The following is a 12,731-nucleotide window of genomic DNA, read 5'->3' on the forward strand; positions in this document are numbered from 1 at the left end:
TTGGTTGTGTTGTGTAATGTGGACACCTGCTCGTCAAACATCTCATTCCAAAATCATGGGCATTAATATGGATCATGTCTGTATGGACTTCCCTTTGTGCATGGGGGCATTCCCCAAACCGTTGCCACAAAGTTGGAAGCACACAATCATCTAGAATGTCATTGTATGCTGTAGCATTAATATTTTATATTTTCCTTCACTTGAACTAAGAGGCTTAGACCAAACCATGAAAACAGCCGCAGACTGAATACCTGGAGTAGCTGTCATACAACGCAACCTGACACATTTGACAGGCCGTACGTGTCTACGTGTTGGAGGTCCATTAACTGCTCTAGAATAGTGATCAAGGTACTAACATAGTAATCTTTCACCAAACATTACAGTTGGCACTAAGCATTCGGGCAAGTAGTGTTCTCTTGGCCTCCGCCAAACCAAGATTAGTCCGTCGGACTGCCAGATGGTGAAGTGTGACTCATCACTCTAGAGAAACTTGTTTCCACTGCTCCAGAGTCCAATGGCGGCGAGTTTTACGAGTTTTACACCACATCAGCCGACGCTAGGCATTTTGCACATTGTGATCTTAGGCTTCTGTGCGGCTGCGCGGCCATGGAAACCCATTTCATGAAGCTCCCGACAAACTCTTAATGTGCTGACGTTGCTTCCAAATGCAGTTTTGAACTCCAATGAGTGTTGCAACCGAGGTCAGATTATTTTTTACAAGCTTTGCACTTTAGCACTCGGCGGCCCTGTTCCGTGAGGTTCTATGTCCTACCACATTGGCTGAGCCATTCTTGCTCTGAGATGTTTCCACTTCACAATAACAGCATTTACAATTGACTGGGGCTGGAAAGGTGGCATCCTATGACATTGTCACGTTGGAAGTCACTGAGCTCTTCAGTAAGGCCGTTCTACTGCCATAGTGTGTTTGTGGAGAATGCATGGGTGTGGCTGAAATAGCCTAATCTACTCATTTGAATGGGTGTTGACATACTTTTGTATACATAGTGTATTTGATCATATTGTATGAAAGAATGCATTGTGGTGTGCTCCTCTGCATGATACATTTGCACATGTCTCTGAGAAAGCAATTATCTGTGACTTGTGGTATAACTGGTAAGGCAAATCATTCCGATACCTCTTTTCCTATCAGACATTGAACAAAAACAACATTTAGGCGGATGGCACTGATGATGTATTTGCACATTGGGGCAGGGAAGATGGATTATCCAGGGTGGAGTAATGTTTAGAACATTCTAACAACACAAAAGGGTTGACATTGAGGCCACCCAACCAGTGGATCAGCAATTGCAATATTAAGGCTGTAAATATGGTCTGAGATTCTTATTCAGCATACCTGGGTTCTCCTGCCATACTGACAGTAATGATCGTGAGGTGATAGAGTGAGGATATGCGCTACTTTTGGACCTGTATACCTGGCTGACAATAACTTTGTGACCCTTTGAGAGTATAATTTTAAATGGACATTATTTATTATTTCAAGAAGTTCAGGTGAGTAGAAATTGGCATGCAAGATACTGAATTTAGTGTAAGAAGGCTAGGATTTTTTCATGATTTAGACTTTATAACGTTACTTGAAAGAGTTATCTATCATTATCCAACTAATTTCATTGTCATGATAGTATTTGTGCATTTCATCATTTTAAACGCAATTGTTTTTATGTACAAATCTGAACTTCAAAAATAACCGTTTCTCATTTCAAATCCATCAACAGAAAATAAAAAAATAAACACAATTCTTTATATAAAGATATTTCATAATTTTGTCATCAAAATAGATATGACAGAATTTCATGTGAAATTACAAAACAGTAATAAAGACTATTCACCAGTTTAGAGAAAAATATGTACCTGTTTAGAGAAATGTTTCCTAATCCAATAATATCACATGAAATGATCTTGTAACCAAGTAAACTTGTGACCAAAATATCCTTCATGTATCTCTGCCAAATCAATCAAGGAAGAAAGACAGACATAGCAAAATTCTTTCATTTTACAGTGCCTAAAGCGTCTTCACACCCTTTGCAAGGTTTTCACATTGTACAGCCTTAAATTTAAATCTAACAATGAATTAATCAAATGAACCTACTCCATACTTTGTAAGTAAAATGAAAAAATTAGAAATGTGCATTAAATTACAAAAAATATATAAAAAAATAAGATGTATTGATTATGCAGGACTGCACACCCTTGCTGTGGCACATCTATGTAGGTCTACTGAACTGTATAACACTGGCCTCCATTCCAAATCATATTTTTTATTTGTAACAAGACCATTGAGGAATACTCTATTATACAACGAGAGGGTGTAATCCTGAATGCTGAGTGGTTAAAACAGTATTCCAGACAGTTTTTATTCCACAAGGTACCACCGGCTAAATCTATGACGTTAAAATGCCGATTTACTCTGTTCCATCTGACTGCGCAATCCACTGTCTCATCAGCCCATCCATACTGTAGATCTCCACTATAAAAAGCATCTAGACATTATCTCACATTTCTTTTAGACTAACATTTAGTTTTCAACAGTGGAGATTTCTATAAACCTTGCTCTCTGTCGCTCCGACATTTGCAACATTGTTTCAATATTCAAATTTGATCTCAAGATGTTCCATGTTAATGAACTTGTCCGGAGTCGGGACGAGACGACCAGAAAGGCAACGTTTCTCAGCCAGTCAAAATAATTTTAGGGATATTTACAAACAATTGTAAATTGAAAAAGGTCAAATGAAATAAGGTAGAGCTAGTTTGCAGTCTTTCCCGTTTCAGTTTGAAGTGATTATGTTAGCTGTGTTGTTCGCTAGCTCCTCTGAACAACAGTCTCCAGACGAATGAGCACATTTTCTATGCCAGGCGATTAGGTCATTGTTATGGATGTAAGCAAGTAAAGGTCACTATGAAAAAAGCTTAAACAAATGCAAATGCCGATATGTTGCTGTTATTCTGGCTACACTTTTTGACGTGACTGTAAGTTAGCCGTAGTTGGCTAGCTTGCAAGCAAGGGATAAGAATGTTGCCAGCCAGTATAGCAATGGAACATTTAGATTGAACAAATGGGTTACATCCATACACTGGTGTGAATGTCTTCACAAGACTGAGGCAGGTAAAAGGTTTACTACTATGACTGTTGGTTGTGGTTCTCGTACCTGAATTCACTAACTGTAAAAGTCACTCTGAATAAGAGTGTCTGCTAAATTACTAAATAGTTTTCCACATGGTGTTGAGTGTTTCTGAGGGTGCTAGTTTAAGTCCAGACTTAAATCTGCTTGAAAATCAGAGACATGGGTATGCTTGTCACCGGCAGGTACTTGGAGAGTTAGTCAGCAACAAAAGTAGAAATTTTAGGGCTTCAATTACTGGCCAAATAAATGGCCAAATACACACCAGAATGGGTTTTCACACAGTTGTGTTTCTGAGTGTGCTAGTCTTAAAAAATCAGAGACAAGACTTGAATATTGCTCTCCATCAGTGATTCCCAGGGGTACGCGCAATGTCGGTAGGGGTAAGCCAAATAAAAATGTGATTCACATTTAAAAACTTAAAATAAAACATTACATTTTTGTTGTTTTTCCAATATTTTTCTCTCACCTAAGCAGCCTCATTTCACTGACTCTCTCTCAGGAATTCCACTAACGGTCCGTATGTAGTGAAACGTAGCTGCTGCTCATGTTGGTATCTGTACTGATGGCGCAAATGCCATGACAGGAAGACATAGTGGAGTGGTGTGGGAGAAATTAGGTACATATATGGATAAATATACTGTCCTATATAAAAGAGGGATGCATTTGCAATTCTGGTAGGGTACATTGTCTATTGTATAGGACAGGAAGCCAGAGTGGGGCCATGGGAGAGGGCAACACATAGGCGCCTAGGGCAGCTGGACATACAAAGGTCAGAGGGATATACAAAGGAGGGGGTCAGCCAAATGACCAACTGATGGATTATAGACATGACTCACATATCCTTAGGACATGAAGACGCTGAAGGAATGACAGGGGAGACCCACAGTCTGCTGATCCAAGATAAAGACACACATTGAGCTAAGTGCAGGGACAAAGCAAGCCTATAGCATAGAGGAATGTATAGCATTTTTAGTATAGCTGAGCATGCTAAAAACAGAAGAGACACATAGTCTGCTGACCCTAGATAACACACAAACAGGAGAACGCAGTAAGCTGAGTGAAGGGTCAAAGCAAGGGTCTTGTCACCATTAGGATCTAATGGAAAGCAGATGGGGGCGTTATTGGGCTGAACAGGCAGAAAGTACGGATTGGGATGTAACTTAATTTGCATATGGGAGGGACTTATATGGTAGGTGTATAACTCAGAGCGAGGGCTCTGAAAAAGTGTGTGTGTTCCGCGGACCGCTCCGGCTTATGATACTGTTGTATTAAAAGTCTACATTGATTTTCACAAAGTTCTTGGTTGTGTCATATTTGAACCGATTTGCAACCACAGTGGTAGCACGTGTGAAAGCCGTTGCTCCCGATGCCACTTGGGTACACTACAGCATCCACCGAGAGATTCTTGCCTTCAACAGAATTCCTGACAGCTTGAAAGACGTTTTGGACACAACAGTGAAAAGGGTTAACATTGTTAATGCAAGGCCCCTGATCTCTTGTGTGTTTTCTGCACTATGCAATGATATGGGCAGCGACCATGTTACGCTTTTACAACATACAGAAGTGTGCAGGTTATCAACGGGCAAAGTATTGACATGTTTTTTTAAATTGAGAGGAGCTTAACATTTTCTTCACTGACCATTTTCATTTGTCTGACCGCTTGCATGATGACGAGTTTTTCACACGACTGGCCTATCTGGGTGATTTCTTTTCTCACCTGAATGATCTGAATCTAGCATTACAGGGACTCTTCGCAACTATATACTATCTTTTAACCTTTCGGTTACTAGTCTAACGCTCTAACCACTAGGCTACCTGCCAACTCATGGCCATTGGCTCAAATTATCCAATGGCAAACATTTTGACTAAATTAGCAGACACAGCTTCAAGGTTTAGCTTGAATGCTAGGTTTAGGACCTCATATTGAAGCTGATGTATAGACCCATCTTAAAATGATCTACTTTGGTTTATATTCAAGCATCATGAAACCTCCATCACAATTTGTTTATTGAAAATCAGTTTTTTGGATGTCTTGCTTACCACTTTTTCCATGTGGTTTCTTCCTTTATAGATTCCATGAAATGATGACCTCTTCCTAATATTTGGGCAAATGATTCATTTTGTGTATGGTTTCCTAGAAACAAGGCTGGCTCAACTAACCCCTTTGGCTCAACTTACCCCACAAGTTAGCTTAATTTCCGATGCAATGTATGTACTCAGAGTTTAAAAGACACTAGGAAACATTTTTGCAGTGCAAAATAATTGTACAAAGTCTCCAAAATTACCATGAACATAATTATAATCTGGCACTGTGATTTAATCTGTCACACCTGCTCCTGCTCTTCCTACCTGGCGCTCAAGGGCCCTAGGCATAACTGCCTTCCCCTGTCACATACATCAACGATTATGGGACTCACCTGGACTCAATCACCTCTGTCAATACCTCCCCTATATCTGTCTGTTCCCCCGCTCTGTTCCCAGCTTCAGCATTGATTGTCATATGTCCTTGTATATCCGTGTGCTGACGCTGTTGTTGTCTTGTTTCCATGTGTGTTCCAATTAAATATTTGACTCCCCGTACCTGCTCCTATATTTCAGCGTCGAGAGGTTTCTTGCCCCGGATGGCTCGGAAGGCGCCCATCCCACGTCAGGCAACCGCCGGATAGTCAGGTTTTTACGCCCAGCCGGCTCGTCAGGCTGCTGAGCCTCCGCCGGATCATCGGGATCGACAGGCCTTCATGTCTCAGCTGGATCGTCAGGCTCCTATCCCTTAGCCGGCTCGCCAGGCTCTCACGCTTCTGCCGGTTCTTCGGGATTTCACTCCCAGCCAGGTTGTCCAGCACCTGATTGGTGCTTCAGAGCGGCCCATCACACTCGCCCAGGTGGGATGCCAGGTGGCACCTGTGGGGGAGGGGGGGTGGGTACTGTCACACCTGCTCCCGCTCTTCCCCCCTGCCACTCAGCATTGATTGTCATATCCCCGTGTGCTGACGCTGTTCCTGTCTTGTTTCCATGTCTGTTCCAATTAAATGTTTGACTCCCCGTACCTGCTTCTCTATTTCAGCATCAGTCCTTACTTAATCTGAATATTGTCCTCAAGATATGTGTGCTATGAAGATGCTATTCATGTGTTGTTCAGTATAACTGTATATTAGTTAAATAATTGCCTCCTTATAATGCATTGTTAATAAGGTTTCTAATTAAAACACCCTTGGCGATTTTGATCAAGTTTACAGTATTTTTTTGGCACTTTGCCCAATTCTTTTCCACTACAAAAATGTCACCAATAGGATCTTAAACATGCAGCTACAAGAAGTCACTAATAATTGTCTGATCAATGCATAGTCACACAAGCAAGTTGTATCAAACATTAATTGAATATGAGCTCTACATTTCACCTGATGTCAACCATAAGGTTTTTCAGCTCATTAAATTATGTTAGCGATCAATCAAGGTTATGTTGTGGTTGTTCAACATAGCATCAATTCAATCATAGCCAACAGAAATGATATTAATCTCGTTCATTATCACTCTGGCAGAGAATTTTAATTTTTTACAAAAAAAGAAAACAACTGAATTCAACTAATCTGTGAGATGTTTTAACAACAACAGCATCAAGATTTATACTCAATCATCAAATTCTTCCTCTCTCAGTGGTAGGGAAGTTTAAATGACTAACTTAATATAGCACTAAGATAAACATTGCACTTTTCTCAATAAAGCGATTTATACCGCTCACCATGGTGATGCTAAGGCATCCTTTTTGGGCCAGAATGTTACGGTTTTCTTCTGGTAAAAGAGAGGAGGACCAAAATGCAGCGTGGTTATCCATAAACATCTTTAATGAAAGATGAAAAATACAAACAATATACAAAACAAGAAACGTGAGAAACCGAAACAGCCCTATCTGGTGCAACAAACACAAAGACAGGAACAATCACCCACGAAATACCTAAAGAATATGGCTGCCTAAATATGGTTCCCAATCAGAGACAACGATAACCACCTGCCTCTGATTGAGAACCACTCCAGGCAACCATAGACTTACCTAGAATACTATACTAAACACAACCCCATCAATCTACAAAACCCCTAGACAAGACAAACACATAATCACCCATGTCACACCCTGGCCTGACCACAATAATAAAGAAAACACAGAATACTAAGGCCAGGGCGTGACAGTACCCCCCCCCCCCAAAGGTGCGGACTCCCGGCCGCACCCCTAAACCCATAGGGTAGGTTCTGGGTGGGCGTTTGTCCACGGTGGCGGCTCTGGCGGGGACGTGTACCCCACTCCAAAAGAGTCTTAGTCCGCTTACTTCACGTTCTTAGATTGGCGACCCTCGTCACCGACCTTGGCCTACTAACCTTAACCAAGGGCCCCACTGGACTGAGGGGCAGCTCCGGACTGAGGGACAGCTCGGACTGAGGTAGCTCGGGACTGAGAGGTAGCTCGGGACTGAGGGGTAGCTCAAGACTGAGGGGTAGCTCAAGACTGAGAGGAAGCTCAGGACTGAGAGGAAGCTCAGGACTGAGAGGAAGCTCAGGCAGGTTGATGGCTCTGGCAGATCCTGGCTGACTGGCGGCTCTGGCAGATCCTGGCTGACTGGCGAATCCTGGCTGAATGGTGGATCCTGGCTGAATGGCGGATCCTGGCTGAATGGCGGCTCTGGCGGATCCTGGCTGACTGGCGGCTCTGGAGGATCCTGGCTGACTGGCGGCTCTGGCGGATCCTGGCTGACTGGCGGCTCTGGCGGATCCTGGCAGACTGGCGGATCCTGGCTGACTGGCGGCTCTGGCGGATCCTGGCAGACTGGCGGATCCTGGCTGACTGGCGGCTCTGGCGGATTCTGGCTGACTGGCGGCTCTGGCGGATCCTGGCTGACTGGCGGCTCTGGAGGATCCTGGCTGACTGGCGGCTCTGGCGGATCCTGGCTGACTGGCGGCTCTGGCGGATCCTGGCTGACTGGCGGCTCTGGCGGATCCTGGCAGACTGGCGGATCCTGGCTGACTGGCGGCTCTGGCGGATCCTGGCAGACTGGCGGATCCTGGCTGACTGGCGGCTCTGGCGGATCCTGGCTGACTGGCGGCTCTGGCGGATCCTGGCTCACTGGCGGCTCTGGCTGCTCCATGCTGACTGGCGGCTCTGGCTGCTCCATGCTGACTGGCGGCTCTGGCGGCTCATGACAGACGGGAGACTCTGGCGGCTCATGGCAGACGGGAGACTCTGGCGGCTCATGACAGACGGGAGACTCTGGTGGCTCCTGACAGACTGGAGACTCTGGCGGCTCATGACAGACGGGAGACTCTGGCGGCTCATGACAGACGGGAGACTCTGGTGGCTCATGACAGACGGGAGACTCTGGCGGCTCATGACAGACGGGAGACTCTGGCGGCTCATGAAAGACGGGAGACTCTGGCGGCTCATGACAGACGGGAGACTCTGGTGGCTCATGACAGACGGGAGACTCTGGCGGCTTATGACATACGGGAGACTCTGACAGCGCTGGCGAGGAGGAAGGCTCCGGCAGCGCTGGACAGGCGGGAGACTCCGGCAGTGCTGGAGAGGAGGAAGGCTCTGGCAGCGTTGGACAGGCGAGGCGCACTCTAGGCCTGATGCGTGGTGCTGGCTCTGGTGGTACTGGGCCGAGGACACGCACAGGAAGCCTGGTACGGGGAGCTGCCACCGGAAGGCTGGTGCGTGGAGTTGGTACTGGATAGACTGGACCGTGCAGGCGCACTGGAGCTCTTGAGCACCGAACCTGCCCAACCTTACCTGGTTGAATGTTCCCGGTCGCCCTGCCAGTGCGGCGAGGTGGAATAGCCCGTACTGGGCTATGCAGGCGAAACGGGGACACCGTGCGCAAGGCTGGTGCCATGTAAGCCGGCCCAAGGAGACGCACTGGAGACCAGATGTGTAGAGCCGGCCTCATGACACTTGGTGGTATGTACCACACCGGGCTATGCACCCGCACTGGGGACACCGTGCGCTCCACAGCAAAACACGGTGCCTGCCCGGTCTCTCCAGCACCCCGGTAAGCACAGGAAGTTGGCGCAGGTCTCCTACCTGGCTTTCGCCATACTCCCTGTGTGCCACCCCCAAGAAATTTTTGGGGCTGACTCTCGGGCTTCCTTCCACGCCGCCGTGCTGCCTCCTCATACCAGCGCCTCTCCGCTTTCGCCGCCTCCAGCTCTTCTTTGGGGCGGCGATATTCTCCTGGCTGTGCCCAGGGTCCTTTTCCGTCCAAGATTTCCTCCCAAGTCCAGAAATCTTGATTTCGCTGCTCCTGCTGCCGCTGCCTGTCACCACGCCACTTGGTCCTGTTGTGGTGGGTGATTCTGTTACGGTTTTCTTCTGGTGAAAGAGAGGAGGACCAAAATGCAGCGTGGTTATCCATAAACATCTTTAATGAAAGATGAAAAATACAAACAATATACAAAACAAGAAACGTGAAAAACCGAAACAGCCCTATTTGGTGCAACAAACACAAAGACAGGAACAATCACCCACGAAATACCTGAAGAATATGGCTGCCTAAATATGGTTCCCAATCAGAGACAACGATAACCACCTGCCTCTGATTGAGAACCACTCTAGGCAACCATAGACTTACCTAGACTACTATACTAAACACAACCCCATCAATCTACAAAACCCCTTGACAAGACAAACTCGTTCACCCATGTCACACCCTGGCCTGACCAAAATAATAAAGAAAACACAAAATACTAAGGCCAGGGCGTGACACAGAATGGTAGCAACAAATTTACTGTCACGGTGGGGAGGTGAGAACTACAGTATTTGTGCCAATTGTAAGGTGGGGATGACAAAAATAGTCATTGCAATGTTGTTTGGGACTCCGGAATGTGTGCAATATGTGCAATATGGTAGTAGCTCCGATTTTCAATATGAATTTGTTGTCATATTGCTTAGACCTATCTGTATAGCGTATACCATACAGTGCCTTGCGAAAGTATTCGGCCCCCTTGAACTTTGCGACCTTTTGCCACATTTCAGGCTTCAAACATAAAGATATAAAACTGTATTTTTTTGTGAAGAATCAACAACAAGTGGGACACAATCATGAAGTGGAACGACATTTATTGGATATTTCAAACTTTTTTAACAAATCAAAAACTGAAAAATTGGGCGTGCAAAATTATTCAGCCCCTTTACTTTCAGTGCAGCAAACCCTCTCTAGAAGTTCAGTGAGGATCTCTGAATGATCCAATGTTGACCTAAATGACTAATGATGATAAATACAATCCACCTGTGTGTAATCAAGTCTCCGTATAAATGCACCTGCACTGTGATAGTCTCAGAGGTCCGTTAAAAGCGCAGAGAGCATCATGAAGAACAAGGAACACACCAGGCAAGTCCGAGATACTGTTGTGAAGAAGTTTAAAGCCGGATTTGGATGCAAAAAGATTTCCCACGCTTTAAACATCCCAAGGAGCACTGTGCAAGCGATAATATTGAAATGGAAGGAGTATCAGACCACTACAAATCTACCAAGACCTGGCCGTCCCTCTAAACTTTCAGCTCATACAAGGAGAAGACTGATCAGAGATGCAGCCAAGAGGCCCATGATCACTCTGGATGAACTGCAGAGATCTACAGCTGAGGTGGGAGACTCTGTCCATAGGACAACAATCAGTCGTATATTGCACAAATCTGGCCTTTATGGAAGAGTGGCAAGAAGAAAGCCATTTCTTAAAGATATCCATAAAAAGTGTTGTTTAAAGTTTGCCACAAGCCACCTGGGAGACACACCAAACATGTGGAAGAAGGTGCTCTGGTCAGATGAAACCAAAATTGAACCTTTTGGCAACAATGCAAAACGTTATGTTTGGCGTAAAAGCAACACAGCTCATCACCCTGAACACACCATCCCCACTGTCAAACATGGTGGTGGCAGCATCATGGTTTGGGCCTGATTTTCTTCAGCAGGGACAGGGAAGATGGTTCAAATTGATGGGAAGATGGATGGAGCCAAATACAGGACCATTCTGGAAGAAAACCTGATGGAGTCTGCAAAAGACCTGAGACTGGGACGGAGATTTGTCTTCCAACAAGACAATGACCCAAAACATAAAGCAAAATCTACAATGGAATGGTTCAAAAATAAACATATCCAGGTGTTAGAATGGCCAAGTCAAAGTCCAGACCTGAATCCAATCGAGAATCTGTGGAAAGAACTGAAAACTGCTGTTCACAAATGCTCTCCATCCAACCTCACTGAGCTCGAGCTGTTTTGCAAGGAGGAATGGGAAAAATGTCAGTCTCTCGATGTGCAAAACTGATAGAGACATACCCCAAGCGACTTACAGCTGTAATCGCAGCAAAAGGTGGCACTACAAATTATTAACTTAAGGGGGCTGAATAATTTTGCACGCCCAATTTTTCAGTTTTTGATTTGTTAAAAAAGTTTGAAATATCCAATAAATGTCGTTCCACTTCATGATTGTGTCCCACTTGCTGTTGATTCTTCACAAAAAATAAAGTTTTATATCTTTATGTTTGAAGCATGAAATGTGGCAAAAGGTCGCAAAGTTCAAGGGGGGCGAATACTTTCGCAAGGCACTGTATGTCTGGAAGTGCAAAGGGTATAAGGACTAATACTTTTTGCATGGCAGTGCCATTGAGGTAACCTTAGTTTAGAGAGAAGAGTGTCCTCTACTGGCCCTCCAACACAACTTCCATGTACAACAACTGTATTATTCTATGGAGTTCCTGTTCCAGGTATGTGACCAGGCCCAACCCTGCATTACTTGAATTATTATTTGATTTTTATTTAACAAGGCAAGTCAGTTAAGAACAAATTCTTATTCACAATGGCAGCCTACCGTGGAACAGTGGGTTAACTGCCTCGTTCAGGGGCAGAACAACAGACGCTCTAACCTCTAGGCTACCTGCCGCCCTGTCCTGCCTTTTAGCTGAAAGCCAGGAGAGGAATCCAAGGTTGGATGTTGGATGGCAAATGATAAGAAACAAGAACCTCCATCACCTTGAATCTCGATGAATGTGTCTATTGATCTTAAAACTAGTTAGAGCTAGGCAGAATACTGCCCCCTTTGGAGGAATTGTGTGCCCATAGTAAACAGAAAAAAAATCTGTCCAAAATTGCTAATATATGCATATAATAATTATTATTGAATAGAAAACACTCTAAAGCTTCTAAAACCATTCAAATTATGTCTGTATGTAAAGCAGAACTCTCAGGGCAGCCATTCTCCCAAACTCTCTCTTGTCATCAGGAAATTTGGGCCAACTTTGACGTCATCGCCCCCACCCTTCCCAACCAGCTACGGATCTGGGAACAGTTTATATCTCTTCAGCGCGATGTCTCCTTTCAATGGGGCGCTTCATTGTGAAAATCACGCGTTCCCTACACCCTTTGGCGGGATGAAACTCTCAGGTCACGCGAAAATACATGTACTCTCTTGCGCGCGTCGGGCACAGAGCTCTCTTTGTTCCATGATTCACCAAACGATGTCAGTTTATCTGTTCGAGCTGAGAATTGTTTTGCACGTCTAGAACATCCTAAAGCTTGATTCTGCACTTAGTTTGACCAGTTTAGTCAACAT

The 12,731-nt window shown here is 44.8% G+C and overlaps 1 long non-coding RNA gene across 1 annotated transcript; it reads left to right on the forward strand.

Annotated features, from left to right (window-relative positions):
- Nucleotides 1-1,229: 1,229 nt before the first annotated feature.
- LOC121841815 lies at nucleotides 1,230-6,364 on the forward strand. Its single transcript, XR_006080771.1, has 2 exons — nucleotides 1,230-1,509; nucleotides 5,739-6,364. It is a non-coding gene; the product is annotated as an uncharacterized LOC121841815 (long non-coding RNA).
- The last annotated feature ends 6,367 nt before the right edge of the window (nucleotides 6,365-12,731 follow it).

This window comes from Oncorhynchus tshawytscha, linkage group LG34 (assembly GCF_018296145.1).
Source record: "Oncorhynchus tshawytscha isolate Ot180627B linkage group LG34, Otsh_v2.0, whole genome shotgun sequence".
Lineage (NCBI taxonomy): Eukaryota > Metazoa > Chordata > Actinopteri > Salmoniformes > Salmonidae > Oncorhynchus > Oncorhynchus tshawytscha.